The sequence below is a fragment of the Rhincodon typus genome, chromosome 1, assembly GCF_021869965.1.
Source record: "Rhincodon typus isolate 14 chromosome 1, sRhiTyp1.1, whole genome shotgun sequence".
NCBI classification, from domain to species: domain Eukaryota; kingdom Metazoa; phylum Chordata; class Chondrichthyes; order Orectolobiformes; family Rhincodontidae; genus Rhincodon; species Rhincodon typus.
The window spans coordinates 136,905,596-136,925,612 of record NC_063332.1 but is presented as its reverse complement, the minus strand read 5'-3'; positions in this window follow the sequence as shown (position 1 = coordinate 136,925,612).

Below are 20,017 nucleotides of genomic sequence, written 5' to 3'. Positions count from 1 at the left end.
CACCTCCATCTCCTACCGACTAACCTCATCCCGCCCCCTTGACGTGTCCGTCCTCCCTGGACTGACCTATCCCCTCCCTAACTCCCCACCTACACTCACCTTTACTGGCCCCATCACCGCCTCTTTGATCTGTTTGTTTCCTCTCCACCTATCCTCTCCTCTATCCATCTTCTATCCGCCTCCCACTCTCTCCCTATTTATTTCAGAACCCCCTTCCCCTCCCCCTTTTCTGATGAAGAGTCTAGGCCCGAAACGTCAGCCTCTCTGCTCCTATGATGCTGCTTGGCCTGCTGTGTTCATCCAGCCCTGCACCTTGTTGTCTAGGCTTGTATTAATACGGTTTTTTGATGCCATTCAGCCTATGCACAATAGTAGGAAATATGCCACAGTTGTCAGCAGATCTCAGTCCAGTGAAGGTGGATAGCCTTTATTCAGGGGATCAAGCACAGCAAGTCAAAGGCAGCCTCTGATATGAATCCAACCCTGCTCAGAGTGGTCAGAGTCAGAATCATCTACTTATCATTGGAATGGATCCAAATAACAGGCAGCACACAATCATTTTGAGTCTTTCTACCCTATTGTGGATTGTTTTCTTCCTCAAAAAAGAGAGTGACAGGTATTATCATAGAATCCCTAAAGTGCAGACAAGAGGCCACTTGGTCCATCAGGTCTGCACAAACCTCCAAAGAGCATCCCACTCAAACCAAACCCCTCATCCTATCCCCGTAACCCTGCAATTACCATGGATGACCCACATAGCCTGCACATCTCTGGACAGTATTGGACAATTTAGCATGACCAATCCACCTAGCGTGTGTATGTTTGGACAGTGGGAGGAAACCAGAGTACCCGGCAGAAACCCATACAGACATATAAACTCCACAGTCACTCCAGTCTGGAATGAACCTGGGTTCCTGGCACTGAGGCAGCAGTGCCACCATACCACCCAAATTGTGGAAGATTAAAGTGGGTGACAAAGCAATCACTGTTGGTGCAGGTGAGGAGGTCTCCTAAGTCAGTGAGTAGGCAGCACAGATGAAGTACAGTTGTAGATTGGGGTGGCCGAGGCCTAGTAGGGAAGATGTTGCAACAATAATGAGAGTGGAAAAACATCCTTGGTGGGAAATGGATGCTGTGGCAGAGTTGGAGTGAATGTGAAGTATTGGAGAGAAAACGGTGGCATTTACACTAGAAGAATGAAGAAAGACACTGAAATTTGCATTCTTTCAGATGGCATGGTCAGGTGTTGTGGCCTTCACTGCTGACCGCAGCAGAAAAGGAAGTTCCACCTGTGTACCAACCTGTCCAGTAGGGGGTCAGGAACATGCTTGCAAAGCAGGGTGCTCATTTCCACTTGCTTGCCGTGTCCAGGGCAAATGTCTAGAACAGGGGAGGGCAGCTCCGGACTGACAGACACTGCTGGTCCAGGTGCACATACCATGTTAAATGTAGTGCCAGCACCAGTGATGCTGGTCAATTCCAGGATCTCTAGTGATTGGTGAGGTGCTCTAGGAGTCACAAATGATAAATTGGGGCAGAAATCTGACTCACCGCAAGGTTTGAAACACCAATTAATGCAGCAAGTTTGGTAAGAAAACTCACCTGGCCACTCTAACAAAGTAGACACAATTTGCACTCAGCCAGAAAAATGCATAATTCAGCTCACAAAGGATGTAGTTCTTTAACTCATGACAAAAAAAAATTTTGCTTGTTAAAATGGTGTAATTTTTTCAATAAATCATGACAATCCAACATTCATTATCTTAAAATTTGTAAGCAAAGTTAGTTCAAAATATTTCTTCACCAAATGCAAAATGATTACATTCCCAGCCAGAGCTGGAATTTTAATGGATTGTGGAATAAATAGCAGTCTGTTGCTTTAAGAATTCCTCAGTTAATTTCTGAAGTTGTATTGGGTAACAAATCAATGATAAGTGGATGCATCTTTGCACATGATATGAAAAAGCAATTCTGTATAGGTTCCTGATTATAGACTAGAATAGCAATTTATTGTTACGTGTATTTTTACAACACAAATCCATGAAAAGTTTTAAACATCACCACACCATAGCGCTTAAATTAATGACAGAAGCCATAAGAAGGAAAAAAAAGTAAAAGTTCCTCACAGTTCAATTAACAATTCCTGGCTTCAGGGTATGTTGGAAAACCAGGCCAAAACTGGCATGCAGGACTGGACTGAGACTGTCACTCAGGACTGAGACTGCCCCATCACATGAGACGAGTCTTCGATGCTGGGATTAGACCTCCGTGCTGGGCAGTTGGAAGATCCAGAAGCTACCTCTGAAGCAAGGATGAGACATCCACGCCAAGACACGGTGGCTCAGTGGTTAGCACTGCTGCCTCACAGCACCAGGGACCAGGGTTCGATTCCAGGTGACTGTCTGTGTGGAGTTTGCACATTCTCCCCATGTCTGCGTGGATTTCCTCCAGGTGCTCCGGTTTCCTCTCACAGTCCAAAGATGTGCAGGGTGGGTGGATTGGCCTTGCTAAATTGCACATAGTGTTCAGGGATGTGTAGATTAGGTGGGTTATAGGGGGATGGGTCAGTGTGGACTTGTTGGGCTGAACAGCCTGTTTCCACACTGTAGGGATTCTATGATTCTAAGACAAGACCTCTGCACCAGGACCAGACCTTCATGCCAGGCTGCTGAAATACCCAGAAGCTGGCGAAGACCTGCATGATGGGATGAGATCTCCACACCAGGACTAGAATGCCACTCAAGGCTGAGAATGCCCCTCCTGGTCAAGACTGCCACACTGGGTGACCACCTCACCTATACCCCCATTCCAGGCCATTGGAAGTCAACTCATAACTGGGCCTGAGCCAGGAGAAGACCCCTTTCTGCTGAAGTCGTCAAAAGAAGGTTAAAGTAACTCTGGCTGGAATCCTGTCACCAAGTCACCCTTTATTTAACATGCATAGTACATGACACTGAGCCAGTTTCTAGAGTGAACAGAACCCTGACACTCCTGTTTATATCTGTCAGCCAGGACTCCCTAACTGGACCAGGTTGACTGCCTCAAATGGGGAAATCATATTCAATGAGATGCACCTGGCTGACCTTGTTCCAATCACGACAAAGGGAAGTACCATAATATTTGGAAACAAAAAAAACATAGAAAGAAAAAGAAGTGGATGGAGTAGATGAGCTCCAGGTCCCTGGGGTGAGGAGCCCACAGATTGTGCTGCTACTCTGCTGCCATCTTGAGCAAAAGAAAGTTTTTATAAAAAAATTTCAGGAATTTGGTGAGAAGTAAGGACCAAATATTGTTCTTTCAAATTGTACTGTTGTGAAGTTTCTAATGTCTAATGAAATATTGGAATCCATCTATCTGTTCTCTATTTCAAAATTCAGCTTCATTAATTTACTGAAAGTTTTCTGTAGGGAATTGTTTCCAATAGATACATTTGATGCTGTGCTTTACAGCTTTCACATTTACAAAAGTGTTGAACTTGAGTGATCATATTACCATGGAAGAATTGCCCTGGTGATTATATCAATTAAGTGCTCCATGAAAAATGATCCAAATAAATTATCCTTGAGAAATTTAAATCACATTTACTTTACTGCAAGCTTGATAATTTCCAATTATATATTATGTTTCCAGGTTCATTGTTCAGCCTGAAAATTGCCAAATTTTTGAGTTACCCTTTCTACCTCAATAATCTATGCAGTGGGCTGACACAGCTGAGTGCATGACTATAGGAATATATGCTTTTGAATCTACTGCTCCCCATTTGGAGAATCAAATAGACCTGTTATCAGTCACAGTTAGCCATGTCATTTTCTGTTTCTCCATTTTACAAAATCTGAGAAAACTGAAATGATGACATTGAAGATACTCTGTAGGTCCAGCAGGATCTGTGGAAAGAGAGAGAGAACTGCTAATATACTAGTTCAAAGACCCTTGTCAGAGCTATGAGGATGCATTACCATTTCGAAAGGCCATTGGCCAGAAATGTTAACTCTGGACAGAATCTTCCCAGCCCCTGAACAGCATGGTAATGCAAGTCCACTGTAAAAACAAGACTGGATTGGAAAAATGAGATTCTGTATATTGAGAAAAACAAGTCAGATATTCCACCCAGGGTTTCAATGTCGAAATGAGAACCACATTAGTGAATGGCAAGGGACCTATTTGCATGGACTAATGTCTCATTATTGCTTATTTTTATCTCATTTATATGCATGTTGCTATTTTTCCAGGCAGATGAGAGAAACTAGACAGTGACAATTCCCAATGTGGAAACGTGTGGGTCACAGGCAGCTGAGTATTGCTTGCAATTCTGGTCTCCCTCATAAAGAAGGATGTTACGAAACTAGAAAGGGTTCAGAAAAGATTTACAAGGATGTTGCCAGGGTTGGAGGGTTTGATCCAGAGGGAGAGGCTGAATAGGCTGGGGCTATTTTCCCTGGAGCATCAAGACACTGAGGGGTGACCTTATAGAGGTTTATAAAATCATGAGGGGCATGGATAGGGTAAATAGGCAAGGTCTTTTCCCTGGGATGAGGAAATCCAAAACTGAAGGGCATAGGTTTGGGTGAAAGGGGAAATATATAAAAGGGACCTAAGGGACAACCTTTTCATGCAGAGGGTGATGCGTATTTAGAATGAGCTGACATAGGACGTGGTGGAGGCTGGTATGATAACAACATTTAAGAGGCATTTGGATGGGTATATAAATGAAGGGTTTAGAGGGTTATGGGCCAAATGCTAGCAAATGGGACTAGATCTATATAGGATATCTGGCCAACATGGACGAGTTAGACGGCATGGTCTGTTTCCATGCTGTATATCTCCTTGACTATGACTCTACTCCAGGCCTGCAGCTTGGCCAACACTCCTGAACGTCTCAGAATATACTCCTTGGGCAGTAACAGCTTTTAGCACTTATCCATAAGATAGAGGAGCAAAATTAGGCCATTTGGCCCATTAAATCTGCTCTTCCACTCGATCATAGTTGATATATTTCTCAAACCGATTCGCCTGCCTTCTCCTCATAACCTTTAACCCCCTCACTAAACATAACTTATCCATCTCTGTCTTAAATACACTCAATAACTTAGCCACCACAGCTATCTGGGGCAATAAGCCCCCCCTCGGGTTCATCACCCTCTGAAGGAAGAAATCCCTCCTCATCTCAGTTCTAAAGAGTTGTCCTTCCATTCTAAGGCTGTGCTGTCGTGTTATAGTCATTCCTTTTATTGGAAACAAGCTCTCCACATCCACTATATTCAGGCCTCTAAGTATTCTATGGAAGTTGACATTGGACATGTACCATACTTAGAACCATCATGACCCATGTCTGATTTACTTAGGAGTTCACCATTTCAATACTGCAATTTTGAACTCATTGACATCTTTCATTGCTGACAGACTTATTTTCATGCAGGGACTGGCACCAATCTCATTTGACGGAGTAGGGCACATTTCAGAAATGCATCTCAGGACTCTTAACTTTCTTTTTTTGTGCTCATTCACATTGCACCTACTTGGATGCTCACAACATCTCTGTCTTGCCTTGCTTTTTGTGCATTGTCATCTCATTCAGAACTTACAGACAGGTTCGTGGGACACTTGCCTTACCTTTTAGCAGAGATACAAAACCTGGCAGCTTTTCTTGGTCATTATGATCAATGAAGGGTGTGAATATATTTCTGTACAGCATAAAACTGCATCAATGCCACACCTACATGTGCCAGCAGCTTAGATGGCAAACACACAAAGCCTTTTACTCAAATGTTCATGTGTGAAATTCTAAGTCCTTATTCAAAGGGGGACTGTTGACCTGAGGGGGGTTCTCCACAGTCAGTCAAGTACATTATCTCATATCTGCCCAGGGGCTTGGGCATGCTCAGTCAGTCAGCTGCTCAGTATCAGGATTCTGTATCGTTACAGTCTGGAGTGTAGGCTACAGTCAGCCCTGAAGGTCCAGCTCAAAAAGTCTGGCGTTCAACAGTGAGTAAGTTGGGGAGCTGCATAGTGAGTGATCAGTCAGCAATCTGGTCATTTATGAATAAGAACTGTCTTTCCATGTCGTTCGGAGAGCTGGACAACACTCTGACCTGGATATCTGTTCACTGAGGGTTATCGGAAACCACTACTGTGTTAAGCAAACGGGGAAATCAACTGTGACTCTTAGCCAGGATGCAGAGGGAACAATAATTATAAAGGGCCAACTCAACATTTGTGAATTGGAGATACCAGAGCATTAGAGGGCTCAGGTTACTGCAGCATGCAGATCATGAACGATACGAAGTAATTTGTGTTTGAGAGGGAGCAGTGCATATTGATTTTCAGAACGTAGATCACAGAATGATAGAATCCCTACAGTGTGAAAACAGGTCCTTCGGCCCAACAAGTCCACACCGACCCTCAAAGCATCCCAGCCAAACCCATCCTCCTAACCTACAAATCCCTGATCACTATGGGCGATTTAGCATGGCCAATCCACCATGCATATCTTTGCGCTGTGGGAGGAAACCTGGAGGAACCCCACACAGACATGGGGAGAATGTGCAAACTCCACACAGACAGTTGCCCATGGGTGGAGTCGAACCCAGGTGCCTGGCGCTGTGAGGCAGCAGTGCTAACCACTGAGCCACTGTGCCGCTTATTTTTGGCAGAAAAGAACATGGAAGATAGAACAGGAGAGCACAGTACAGGCCCTTCGGCCCACAATGTTGTACTGACCTATTATCCTACTCTAAGATCAAACTACCCTGCATACCCTACATTTTACTGTCATCCATGTGCCTATCCAAGAGTCGCTTAAATGTCTCTAATGTATCTGACTCCACTATCACTGCCGGCAGCGCACTCCACACGCCCATCACTCTCTGTGTAAAGAACCTACTTCTGACATCTCCCCTATACCTTCCTCCAATCACCTTAAAATTATGCCCCCTTGTAATTGTCATTTCCGCGCTGGGAAAAAGTCTCTAACTATCCACTCTATCTATGCCTCTCATTATCTTGTACACCTCTATCAAGTCACCTCTCATCCTTCTTTGCTCCAATGAAAAAAGCCCTAGCTCCCTCAACCTTCCCTCATAAGACTTGCCCTCCAGTCCAGGCAGCATTCTGGTAAATCTCCTCTTCACCTTCTCTAAAGCTTCCACATCCGTCCTGTAATGAGGTGACCAGGACTGAACACAATATCCCACGTACGGTCTAACCAGAGTTTTATACAGTTGCAACATAACCTCGCGGATCTTAAACTCAATTCCCCTGCCAATGATAGCCGATACACCATATGCCTTCTTTACAACCCTATCAACTTGGGTAGCAACTTTGACGGATCTATGGATGTGGACCCCAAGATCCCTCTATTCCTCCACACTGCCATAACTAAGCTGAAGGCCTGGGGTTCTTCTAGATGGAAAACAGAGCTTGCAATTTGCTGTGTGAAGCATTACTTGTGTTACCTTCCACACTCATCAAAATCACAAGTATGCATTGAAAATGAGAAATAACTGTCACATTGCCAGGAGTGAGTGAAGTGTGTTTTTCTCTCTGAGGGACAGACTCTACTTGTGAGCAACGTGCGGCCCTTAATAGGACAAATACATTAATAGGCACGTACACAATACAGGTTAATCACAGAAATCTGCAAAAGAGCCACATGCAGTGCTTATTTATATTGAAAACAAATCCTGGCCACATGCAATCTTGATCATGTCATTGGTCATTATAGATTAATCATAGCTAGCTCTGTGAAGCATCGGTAATCAGAGATGGCCTTGGAAATGTCAACTGCAGGCCACAATTCACAAAGACGAACCAAGGGTTCATAGAGTGCACAAGAGCATGCACAAACGCCTATGGCATGGTTGCCTTCATTGGAAGGGGCATTGAGTATAAGGATAGGCAACTTATGCCGCAGCTTTGCAGAACTTTAGTTAAATCACATTTGGAATATCGTGTACAGTTCTGATCACCACACTACCAGAAGGATGTGGATGCTTTGAAGAGGGTATAGAAAAGATTTACCAGAATGTTGCACGGTATGGGGGATTTTAGTTATGAAGAGAAGTTGGATAGACTGGATTTGCTTTCGCTGGTAAGCAGGACGTTGAGGGTGGCCTAACAGAAGTTTATAAGATTGTGAATGGCATGGATAGAGTGGAAAGTATGAGGCTTTTCCCCAGGGTAGAGGGGTCAGTTATAGGGGACACAGGTACAAGGTGTGGGGGTGGGCAAGTTTAAAAGAGATGTGCAAGGCAAATTTTTCACACAAAGCGGGGTGAGTGCCTGGAACACACTGCCAAAGGAGGTGGTGGAAGCAGACACAATAGAAGCACCTGAAGCACCTGGATGAATTCATGAATAGGAAGGGAGTAGAGGGATACAGATCCTGTCAGTGAAGTCAGTTTTAGTATGGAAGGGTAAATATGTCAGTGCAGGCTTGGAGGGCTGAAGATCCTGTTCCTGTGCTGTATTGTTCTTTTTTGTTTGTTGTTCTTTCTTCTTTGTTCTTCAGTGTACTCTTATATGCAATGCTGCTTTTCTTGAGTGATGTGAGCATGGGGGTACGGGGAAGAAGTTTCAATAATCTTACCTCACTTACAATCTCCTATGGTACTTGTGCCACATGGCTTCTGGTAAATACATTGGAATAGGATCTACCTGTCAAAGGTCCCTAAACAAGCATTCTATGGTTCTCCTTTTTGGAGTCTTCCATGTCTCATTCTATTAAGGACTATACTAAAGAACCATTTGTGTTTGATGTGACAGCTGACTGCTCCCATTACTAAGAACCTGTTCTGTTTCTGATATTCCCTGCACAAGTTCCTTGGAACCATAACCAATGGATTTAGCAACAACAGGGACTTTTTGTCACTATGGCTATGGCATTATAAAGGCCTAGACAAACTGACAATGAACAAATGTCCTAGAAAGCCCCTGACTGCTGGAGGAGAACTTGTGAGATGAAGGAGAAATGGCTATCCTTTCCGGGTGGCCTTCAAGGTGACAGCAGCATTCTTTTCCTGTGAATCACTGCTTCAAAGGATCCACAACAGACTTGTGTGGAATCACTCAATCCTTAAGGACTGGTAGCCTCTGTGACTTGATTCTTGTAGCTTCAGTTATAATGATAGTCAATCAATGTCAGGTGAGATAAAGTGGAAATACATTGATAAATGTCAGCGTCTATTTCCAATGAAGTATCATCCACACTACTTTTGTGTCCTCAGAAGTCTTATTTTTTATTTCTCTCCTATGTGTGCTGTGAAGGGCTATTCCTGGCTGGGAGCATTTAACCTGGTGCATAGCTGGCTGTAAATATTGTGCCAGTGGCAAGAATGGAGTTTACACATTCTCCTTGTGTTTGTATGGGTTTCCACTGGGTGCTCCGGTTTCCTCCCACAGTCCAAAAATGTGCAGGTTAGGTGGATTGGCCATGCCAAATTGCCTGAAGTGACCAGAGGTGTGCAAGTTAGTTGGATTAGACATGGGAAATGCAGGCTTACAGGGAAAGGGTAGGGGGATGGGTGTGGGTCTGAGTGGGGTCTCTGTGGAGGGGTGATGTGGACTTGTTGGGCCGAATGGCCTTTTTTCACACTGTAGGGATTCTATGATGATGATATGATGATATCATTTGATTGGTCCACTGCTAAGCTTTAATCAAAATACACTTCTGTTGTATTTTAGCTATGTAATAAAAATAAACAAGAATTGGCATAAATTTATTCTCTTGAAATACTTAATTAGGTTATGTTTTATGTAACCACTAATCATCAACTGTTCCAGTATAGGCGATACCTCATGAACACACCCTTGATAAAACCAATACGACAACACAGTTATTATTCTCACTTGCTGTCTCTCTCTAGTCCTGTAGAAAGAAAGACCAAAAGAAACAACCTGCCCCTTTTGAATTTTAAGAGGAAGCTTCTCAGTCTAAGACTTGAGTCTAGCAGCAGAGAGTTCAAACTTTCAGCTCCAGCAGCCAGCAAAAGCTTACTCAACTAACTGAAAGCAAAATTAAAATCCTTTCGAGTCTGTGTGAGCCTGACCCTGCCCACTGTTTTGTCTTACTTTAAAAAAAATACCCAAGGAGAACTCAAAGCTGTTTACTTAACTGCCTGTCTGAAGGAGACATTTCAACACCACTGTGACAACACACCACTGCAAGAGAAACAGGACAGAACACATCTCTTAAAGGCATAGTATCATCACATAACCTCCATTCACTCTAAAGCGAGGTTACACATCAGACATCGAGGAAGAAACTCCCATCCAGATGTTCCTTTGGTCTCCTGAAAAATATTGTGTGGACTGGGAGTGGTCGTGTGTCAGCCTACTAATTAGTAGGAGTGAAGCCCTCCTGGGCGACCTGGGCCTGCCACTTTCTGCTATTTCTTCTTTTTAGATTCTTCAAAATGAAGCCAATGGAACTTTGTTTTCTCTTACGAGCATAGAAATTACTAGCTGTGACACTAATAAAGTCTGTCTATCATCCTGATCATTGCATGACGCAATAATGAAGTTGTGGATACATGACAGCAAGAAATCTCTTTCAGTAATTGTTTCCACTGGCAAGAGGGTAATAATAATTGACAAATAATCCAGAGTGTGAAATGAGAGAATTTCTTTCTTACACACAAGTCGTTACTACGATCTCAAACACATTGTGTGTAAGGATAGTGGAAGAAGACACAATAACAGCTTTCAAAATGGAGTCAGTAATATGAGAATTAGAAATCTTTAGGGCTGTTTGGAAATGAATGAGGAAGTGGGACTAATTGGATCACGTACAAAGAGCCTGACTCTTATTGCAGAGTCATAATATGAGAAATAGGACAACTTTACCAGAATTCAGAAATCATAGAGGTCAACAGCACAGAAAAAGGCCTTTCCACCCATTGAGTCTGTGCCAATCAAAAACAACCATCTATTTATTCTAATTCTATTTTCAAGCACTTGGCCCTTTGCCTTGTATGCCTTGGCTTCAAAAGTGTACATTTACTCGCGTCTTAAATGTCATGAGGGTCTCTACCTTTACAGGGACTGTTTCCAAATTTCCACCAACCTCTGGATGAAACAAAATCCTCACATCCCTTCCAAATCTCCTGTCCTTAACCTTAAATCTATGCCTCCACTCATTGATCCCTCTACCAAGCGTATAGTTCCTTCCTGGTGACCCTATCTATGCCCCTAAATTTTATATATCTCAATCACGTCTCCCCACAGTCTCCTCTGCTCCAAAGAAAACAACCCAATTTATCCAATTTCTCTTCGTAACTGAAATTTTCTAACCCCAACAACATGCTGGTCAATCTCCTTTGTACCCTCTCCAGGGCCCTGCTCTTCACATCCCTCCACTAATGTGGACTCCAGAACTGCACACAATATTCTAGCTGTGGCCTAACCAACATTTTGTATGGTTCCAGCATAACCTCCTTGCTGTTAAACTCTATGTCTCAGTTGGTGAAGACATCCCATATGCCTTCTTAACCACTTTATCTACCTGTCTCATTAGCTTAAGGAACTGGGAGACATGCACACCAAATTTCCTCTGATCCTCAATGTTTGCTAGGGTCCTAATGTAAACCGTGTATTCCATTGCTTTGTCCCGCCCAAATGCATCACCTCACAGTGGATGTTGTATCTCACCCTCCTCCAGTGGTCCCCAGCATTGCGGATAGCAGTCTTCAGCCAATTCAATTCACTCCATGTGTTATCAAGAAATGGTTGGAGACACTGGAAACTGCAAACGTTACAGGCCCTGATAACATTGTGGCAATAGTACCAAAGGTTTGAGCTCCAGAACATGCCACTCCCCTAGTCAAGCTATTCCAGTATAGTTAAACACTGGCATCTACCCAAGAATGTAGAAAATAGCCGAGGTGTGTCCTGTTAATAAAAAGCAGAATAAAGCCCCATCAGTCTACTCTTGATCATCAGTAAAGTGATGGAAAGTGACAGCAGCAGTACTATCAAGCAACACCTGCTCAGTAATAACCTGCTCAGTGGCATCCAGTTTGGGTTCCACCAGGGCCAATCAGCTCATGACCTCATTGGGGCCTGGATTCAAACACAGACAAAAGAGGTGAATTGCAGAGGTGAGATGAGAGTGACAACTGTTGACATCAAGACTGCATTTGATCAAGTGTGGCATCAAGGAGCCCTAGCAAAACTGGAATCAGTGGCTTTTGCGGGGAGAGCTCTCCATGGTTGAAATCAAACCTGATACATAGGAAGATGATTGTAATTGTTGGAAGTCAGACATCCCAACTCCAGGACATTGCTGCAGGAGCTCCTCAGGGTGGTGATCTAGGCCCAACCATCTTCAGCTGCTTCAAAAATGACATTCCCTCCATCATACGGGCAGAAGTGAGGTGTTCGCTGATGATTGCACAATGTTCAGGGATTCTTCAGATGCTGAAGTGGTCCATGTTCAAATGCAACAAGATCTGGACAATATCCAGGTTTGGGCTGACAAGTGGCAAGTAACATTCATGTCTCACAAATATCAGGCTATGACCGTCACCAATGACAGGCAATCTGTCCACCGCCCTTTGACATTTAATGGTGTTACCACCACTGAATCCTCAACTATCTACATCCTGGGTGTTATTATTGACCAGAAATTCAACTGAAATTCAACTCGACACATAAACACAAGAATATAAAAACAGATAGCAAAAGTTTCTACAAACATGAAATGTAAAAAAGCTAAGGTAAACATTGGCCTTTTAGAGAATGAGAATGGGGATTTAATAATGGGAAATGAGGAAATGACCAAGGCGTTGAACAGGTATTCTGTGTCGGTTTTCATAGTAGAAGACACAAATAACATGCTGATGATGACATGGAGGCTGTGGCAGGTGAGGACCTAGAAATGATCATTATCACTAAAGTAGTGTTGGTCAAGCTAATGGGGCTAAAGGTAGACAGGTCTCCTGGCCCTGATGGAATGCACCCCAGGATACTCAGGATGGCAGGGGAAATGGCAAGTGTGCTTGTGGTAATTTACCAAAATTCACCGGACACTAGGGCAATCTGGATGGAAATTGTCCCATTGGGCAGACGTGGCATGGATTCATGAAAGGCAGGTCATGTATAACTAATTTACTGGAATTCTTTGAGGATATAACAAGCATGATGGACAATGGGAACCAGTGGATGTGGTGTATCCGGATTTAATGTCTCATTTAATGTGAGACATTAAAAGGCCAGGTGTTAACTATCATGGGTGCTAATGGAGGGGATCCAGTAGAGGCGCTGATAAAGTGCTATCAAAGGAGAGGTGAACACCCCAGCGTATTGCGGCACGCCTTTGGGTGGTGTTCTAGGGGGTACATGGCTTGGCCTTAGATAGGAATGATTTGCAGCCAGTGGTTAGAAACCGATGGCTAAGAACGCTGGTGTCGCATGGCACTGAGGAGTCAAGGAGGGCATTAGAGAAGTTTGATACCACTGATGACATGCACACAGTGGCCAGGGTATTTAGGAAGATGGTTACAGCATGGGAAAAAGAAACAACAAAACTTCCCAAGACCTCTGGGATAAGGATGTTAAAGGATCAGGCAATAATCTCGAGAAATGAAGGGGGAACACCTATTCAGAGGGTACCCCTTCCAGCCTATCTGGCAGTGGGAAGAGGTAGAGGAACCATCTTGGGAACAGGAAAGATTCAAAGCTGGGTGCCCAAGTGTTATAACTGTGGCCAGGAAGGACATTTTGCAAGAGAATGCCCGAACCTGAGATGCGAGAATGCAGGTTGGAGAGGAAGTCAGAGCCTTTGTGGGAAAATATGTAACGTCTTTTTTAACATATTAATAAAGTAATTTGTAAGGTTGCAAGAATTGACTCATCTCCTCTCTGTATAAGTCAGAGCCTACGCATTGAAGGGCTGAACAGACCCAACCCTCAGTGCAATGTGATGGAGATATTACTGTCTTTGGGGATGTACCCCAAACTTCAACGGTCACATGTCCCTCTGTTATGGGTATGTGATGCGTGGTGGGATAAAACAGGGATACTCCTTGTGAATGGTAAGGTCAGAGGCCGCCCTGTTACATTCCTTTGGGAAACGGGGATCCCGAACCACCGTCCATAGTACAATGCTGCAAATTGGAAAATTCAAAGTAAAATCATTTTAAGCGGATTCACGGGACATTGACAAGTGGGACATGTCAGCATATCATTGGAGGTTAGTGTGGGAGACATAGTGTTAGAGTATTCAGTAGTCTTTATCAAACTACCTAGAGAACAATAACATATGTTAAGGAGTGACTATATGGCCAAAAGGGGACTCTGTTTTGATGCTGTTAATTGCTGTAGGTGTGAGGAGTGAAAACTGTACACTTATCTTGGTGGGGGAATATCATGACAGGATATGCACGGTTGGCGAAATGTGGATAAAGCCAGTGGAGATGAGTGATGATCATGTCGTGCAACAACTCATTGTATGGCACTCAGCAGTATTTGCCCGACATGAACATGACTGTGGGAAAACGGCTGGGAGTGCATGTATACAGGGTCCAGACCCCAAACTACAAAAGCAGTATGGTTTTCCAAAACAGGCAGAAGAAGATGTAGGGAAAGTGGTACAGAATCTGCTGCAGCAAGGGATACAAAGGCTGGTAGCTTCCACTAACAACTCGCATATTTGGCCGGTGAGGAAACCGGGTGGTAGCTTAAATTAACAACAGACTACCGAGCATAGAACAAGGCCACCCCGTTAACAGCCCCCACTGAAGCAACTAGCCCAGAGAGAGTTGTTAAGCAAAATGAGGACGCACAGTGGTTCATGGTTTTGGACATAAGTAATGGACTTTGGTCAATCCCACTGGAGAGAGAAAATGCCAATATAAATTTGCAATTACTTCCCAAGGTCAGCAATATACGTGGAATGCCCTGCCATAAGGATTTCATAATTCCCTGTCCATATTTCATCAGCAACTAAGGGAAGGGTTAAAAGGGTTCTCAAAACCTGAATGTTTGAGAATGTAGATGACTTACTCCTACAAACCAAAACTTAAGAGAAACATAACCAGCTGCCAAGCAAACTACTACAGTTGTTGCATGAATTGGGTCTGAAAGTATACCCTAAGAAAGCGCAGATAATGGAACAGAAAGTGACTTACTTGGGAATGATTCTGTCACCGGGAAAAATCAACAAATGATGGGTAGAGGCGGTCGACAGACTCCCTGTTCCACAAGATGTCAAATGGTTGAGATCCTTTTTGGGCTTATTGGGATATTGCAGGGACCACATTGATGGGTTTGTTACAAAAGCAGCTCTATTGATGGAGTTGTTAAAAAAGAATGCAGCCTGGGAGTGGAAACCGGAACACACATAGGCCGTTGCAGCTCTGAAGCAAGCACTAGCTGCTATGCCCACTCTGGAAACCCCAAATCCAAATCAACCATTTTCATTGGAGGTAGCCACCACAGACACCACTCTCTGAGCAGTTCTGTTACAAGAGACACACAGGAAATTAAGACCATTAGTGTACGCCTCGTGCATACTCCCACTGGTAGGCAGGGGTACACGGTATGAAGAAAATATCTACTAGCCATTTTTTGGGCAGTGCAGCATTTTACCTACAGGGTAGGGCTGAAACCACTTACATTATTAACAGAACATACCCCTATACAGCTACTATTGGACAAAAAGATTAAAGATGGTTCAGTTAGCCAAAGTAGAATCGCTAGATGGACGCTGTTACAGGGAAGGGATGTAAAAGGGGTAAAAGCCACTACTATGCTAGCAGACAACTTTGTATACCAGGGATAAAAACATGAGTGTCAATTGATGATAGCAAATGGTCCCAAAGGCCCATTTGTATCAAAACAAATGGCAGGGGGTAAGATGGGATCTGAAAGCAGGGAAGCAAAGGAAAAAGGAAAAGAAGAACCCCACTTAAAAGTTTTTGTGGATGGTTCCTCATCAGTACAGGATGGGGAAGAAAAAGAAATGCAGGATGTACATAGAGGATGAAAATGGACAGAAAAGATATCGTGTGGCTCTAAAGTTACCCAGAACCACGAGTGCACAGGCAGCAGAGTTAGCAGCATATGCAGTTGGCAACCCAGAACTCTTTCCACCCGGATCAGTTATATACTCCGACAGCAAAGAATATCTGTCATAGCCTCACGGAATATTTTTCCCAATGGAAAGCAAGAGGATTTGTCTCAGTGGATGGAAAGCCCCTTCCATCGGCTCCACTTACAATACATCTTTGAAGAAGCACAAGGGAAATGATATGGAGCCAAGACGGTAAAAGCTCATTCAAAACCTTCTCCCAAGGGGAACAGGAAGGCTGATGAGTTAACCAAACAAGGCGCTGTAAAAGGGCAGGAATGGCAGCCACCAATTGAAGAAATCGGGGTCCACAAGGAGAAACCACAGTATGGTGGCACATTGGTTAGCACTGCTGCCTCACAGCGCCAGAGACCCGGGTTTGATTCCACCCTTGGGTGATGGTCTGTGTGGAGTTTGCACATTGTCCCCATGTCTGCGTGGGTTTCCTCCCACAGTCCAAAAGTGTGCAGGCTAGGTGGATTGGCCATGCTAAATTGTCTGTAGTGTCCAGGGATTAGGTGGATGAGAGGGGGATGGGTCTGGGTGGGATGCTCTGAGGGTCGATGTGGACTTTTTGGGCCGCAGGGCCTGTTTTCCACACTGTAGGGATTCTAAGAAAATAAGTCAAGGTAGTGGATTTGGCAGAGGAGCAAAAGAAAGACAGAAAATTGAAAAAAATAGAAGAAGCAATATCAGACACATATAAAGCACGCAAAGGGATCTATGTTCAGGACAGTAGTTTTATATGAAGGAAAATTTGTGGTGCTAGAAGGGGGAACAAAATCAAATAATTCACTGATACCAACTGTGGCTGTCTTGTTTCTCTTTTACTAACTTTAACTGATTGATGTGATACCGGCTATTCTTACCTGGAACCGTTAATACCTTGTAAACCGATGGGCTAGCTCTATCTATTATCTCATTGGGACTGACAAACTTTAGACTCAAGAATGAGGTGGGCTGGTGATCCATATCTATCAGGCAGGCTTTTGCATCGAAATACGCTTTGCTTTGCTGTTTTTCCTTCCCCTGTTTGTGAGCTGCTATGTAATTTGCCTCCTTTACTCTTTCCACCAACTGCTGTACCCATTTATCTGATTTAATATTGTCTATCTCGGGCTCAGACAAGTCCAAACTTACCAACCCCTCCATTCCTCTCAAGTCCCTTTCTGTCATGAGCTTATAAGGGGCGTAGCCTGTGGATGAAGCAAAGGTATTCCTAATTATTATCAGCAATTAAGGCAGAACAACTTTCCAGGTTGTCTTGTGCTGCTGCACCATTTTGGCTATCATGTTTTTCAGTGTCCGATTCATCCTTTCCACAATTCCACTAGACTGTGATCTATAAGGTATGTGGAATCTCTGTCTGATCCCAAAAAGGGTCATCACATCTTGCATTACTTGGGCCATAAAATGTGTTCCCTAGTCCGAGTCTATGCTCTGGGGTATACCCTTGTTAAGACCAGCAGCTACCCTGATTGGGTATTAGTCTGTGACTACTTGGGTAGCATTAGAAGACTCTAATGGGTGTATAAATAGGATCTAATTCAGTTTGTGGGAAAATATATGATGTCTTTTTTAACATATTAATAAAGTAATTTGTAAGGGTACAAGAATTGACTCATCTCCTCTCTGAATAAGCCGATAACCGGAGCCAGTGTTCTCTTAGGCGCCAACAAGGTCAATTACAAGGAGGCATAATTTTAAAATGAAAGGCAGGATGTTTAAAGGGAATTTGAGGAAAAACATTTTCACCCAGAGGGTGGAGGTCTGGTATGCACTGCCTAGGAGGGTTGTTGAGGCAGGAAACGTCATGACCCTTAAATAGGACTTGGATAAGCACATGACGTATAATTACATTCAAGGCTATGGGCCTAGTGTGGAAAAGTGTGACTAGTATAGGTAGTAAGATATGTTTGTTGGTACAGACTCATTGGGCCAAAGGACCTCTTGTGCATTCTGTGATTCTATGATCTGTAGTTTATCCGGTCTGAAATTAGTGTAATCCCTTCACAAAACCTGAGACTGAATTTCACCATCTGGATGCAGTGTAAACACTCTCTAATCAGGCAAAGTAGCAGGATCCCCAATTCTGGGACTTCTGAACTTATTCCCATTCTTTAGGATGGCATGGTGATTAGTACTGCTACCTCACAGCACTAGGGATCAGGTTCAATTCCTTGGATGACAACCTGTGCGGAGTTTGCTTGTTCTCCCTGCGTCTGCATGGGTTTCCTCCAGGTGCTGCAGTTGCCTTCCACAGTCTGAAGATGTGCAGATGATTGCCCATATTAAATTTCTCTATTGTGTCCAGGGATATGCAGGCTAGGTGAGTTAACTATGGTAAATGTAAGGTCAAGGGCATAGTTGGGGGTTGGTCCAGTGGGATTATTTCCAGAGGGTCGGTGAAACTCGATGGGCCGAATGGGTTCTTTCTGCACAGTAGGGATTCCATGCTTCTTTTCTATTTTCAACTGGAAGGGCACAAATATCCTGGGAGGGAGGTTTGCTCGAGCTATACGGGATGGTTTAAACTAGATTGGCAGGGGGTGGGGAACCAGATTTGTAATTCAGAGGATGAGGTTTTCAGCCTTCCCATAGACACAACAGGGAGTGAGGTGACATCCAGTCCCTATATACTTGCATTCCCCAGGCTCTCCCGCAGGCTCGACCAGTCGCCTCCACTGACCCCCTTATCCGCTTAGCCGAACTCGTCCTCACCCTAAACAACTTCTCCTTCAACAACTCCCATTTCCTAAAGACAAAGAGGGTGGCCATGGGTACCCGCATGGGCCCAAGCTATGCCTGCGTCTTTGTAGGATACGTGGAACCGTCCCTCTTCCGCAGCTACACTGGCCCCATCCCCCACCTCTTCCTCCGTAATATTGATGACTGTATCGGCGCCGCCTCGTGCTCCCACGAGGAGCTCGAACAGTTCATCCACTTTAGTAACACCTTCCATCCCAACCTTAAGTTCGCCTGGACCGTCTCCGATACCTCTCTCTCCTTCCTGGGCCCCTCTGTTTCCATTTCTGGCAACCACCTGGAAACCGATATCCATTTCAAGCCCACCAACTCCCACAGCTATCTGGAATACGCCTCCTCTCGCCCACCTTCCTGCAAGAATGCCATCCCCTATTCCCAATTCCTTCGCCTCCGCCGCATCTGCTCCCAAGATGAGGCATTCCACTCGTGGACATCCCAGATGTCTTTGTTTTTCAAGGACCGCAACTACCCCTCCACAGTGGTCGAAAATGCCCTTGACCGCATCTCTCGTGTTTCCCACAACTCATTCCTCACACCCCCTCTCCGCAATAACAACAAAGACAGAATCCCCCTCGTCCTCACGTACCACCCCACCAACCTCCGGATTCAACGCATCATCCTCTGCCACTTCCGCCACCTGCAATCTGACCCCACTACCAAGGACATTTTTCCCTCCCCACCCTTTTCTGCTTTCTGGAGGGACCACTCTCTCTGTGACTCCCTTCTCCTCTCCACACTGCCCACCAGCCCCACCACCGCTGGCACTTTTCCCTGCAACCGCAGGAAGTGCTACACCTGCCCCTACACTTATCCCCTCACCCCCATCCCAGGCCCCAAGAAAACCTTCCACATTAAGCAGATGTTCACCTGCACATCTGCTAACATGGTATATTGTATCCGTTCTTCCCGATGTGGCCTCCTCTACATCAGGGAAACCAAGTGGAGGCTTGGAGACCGCTTTGTGGAACACCTACGATCGGTTCGTGACAAACGACTGTTCCTCCCAGTCGCGAACCACTTCAACTCCCCCTCCCACTCCTTGGACGACATGTCCATCCTGGCCCTCCTCCAGTGCCACAACGATGCCACCCAAAGGTTGCAGGAACAGCACCTCATATTTCGCTTGGGAACCCTTCAGCCCAATGGTCTCAATGTGGACTCCACAAGCTTCAAAATCTCCCCACCCCC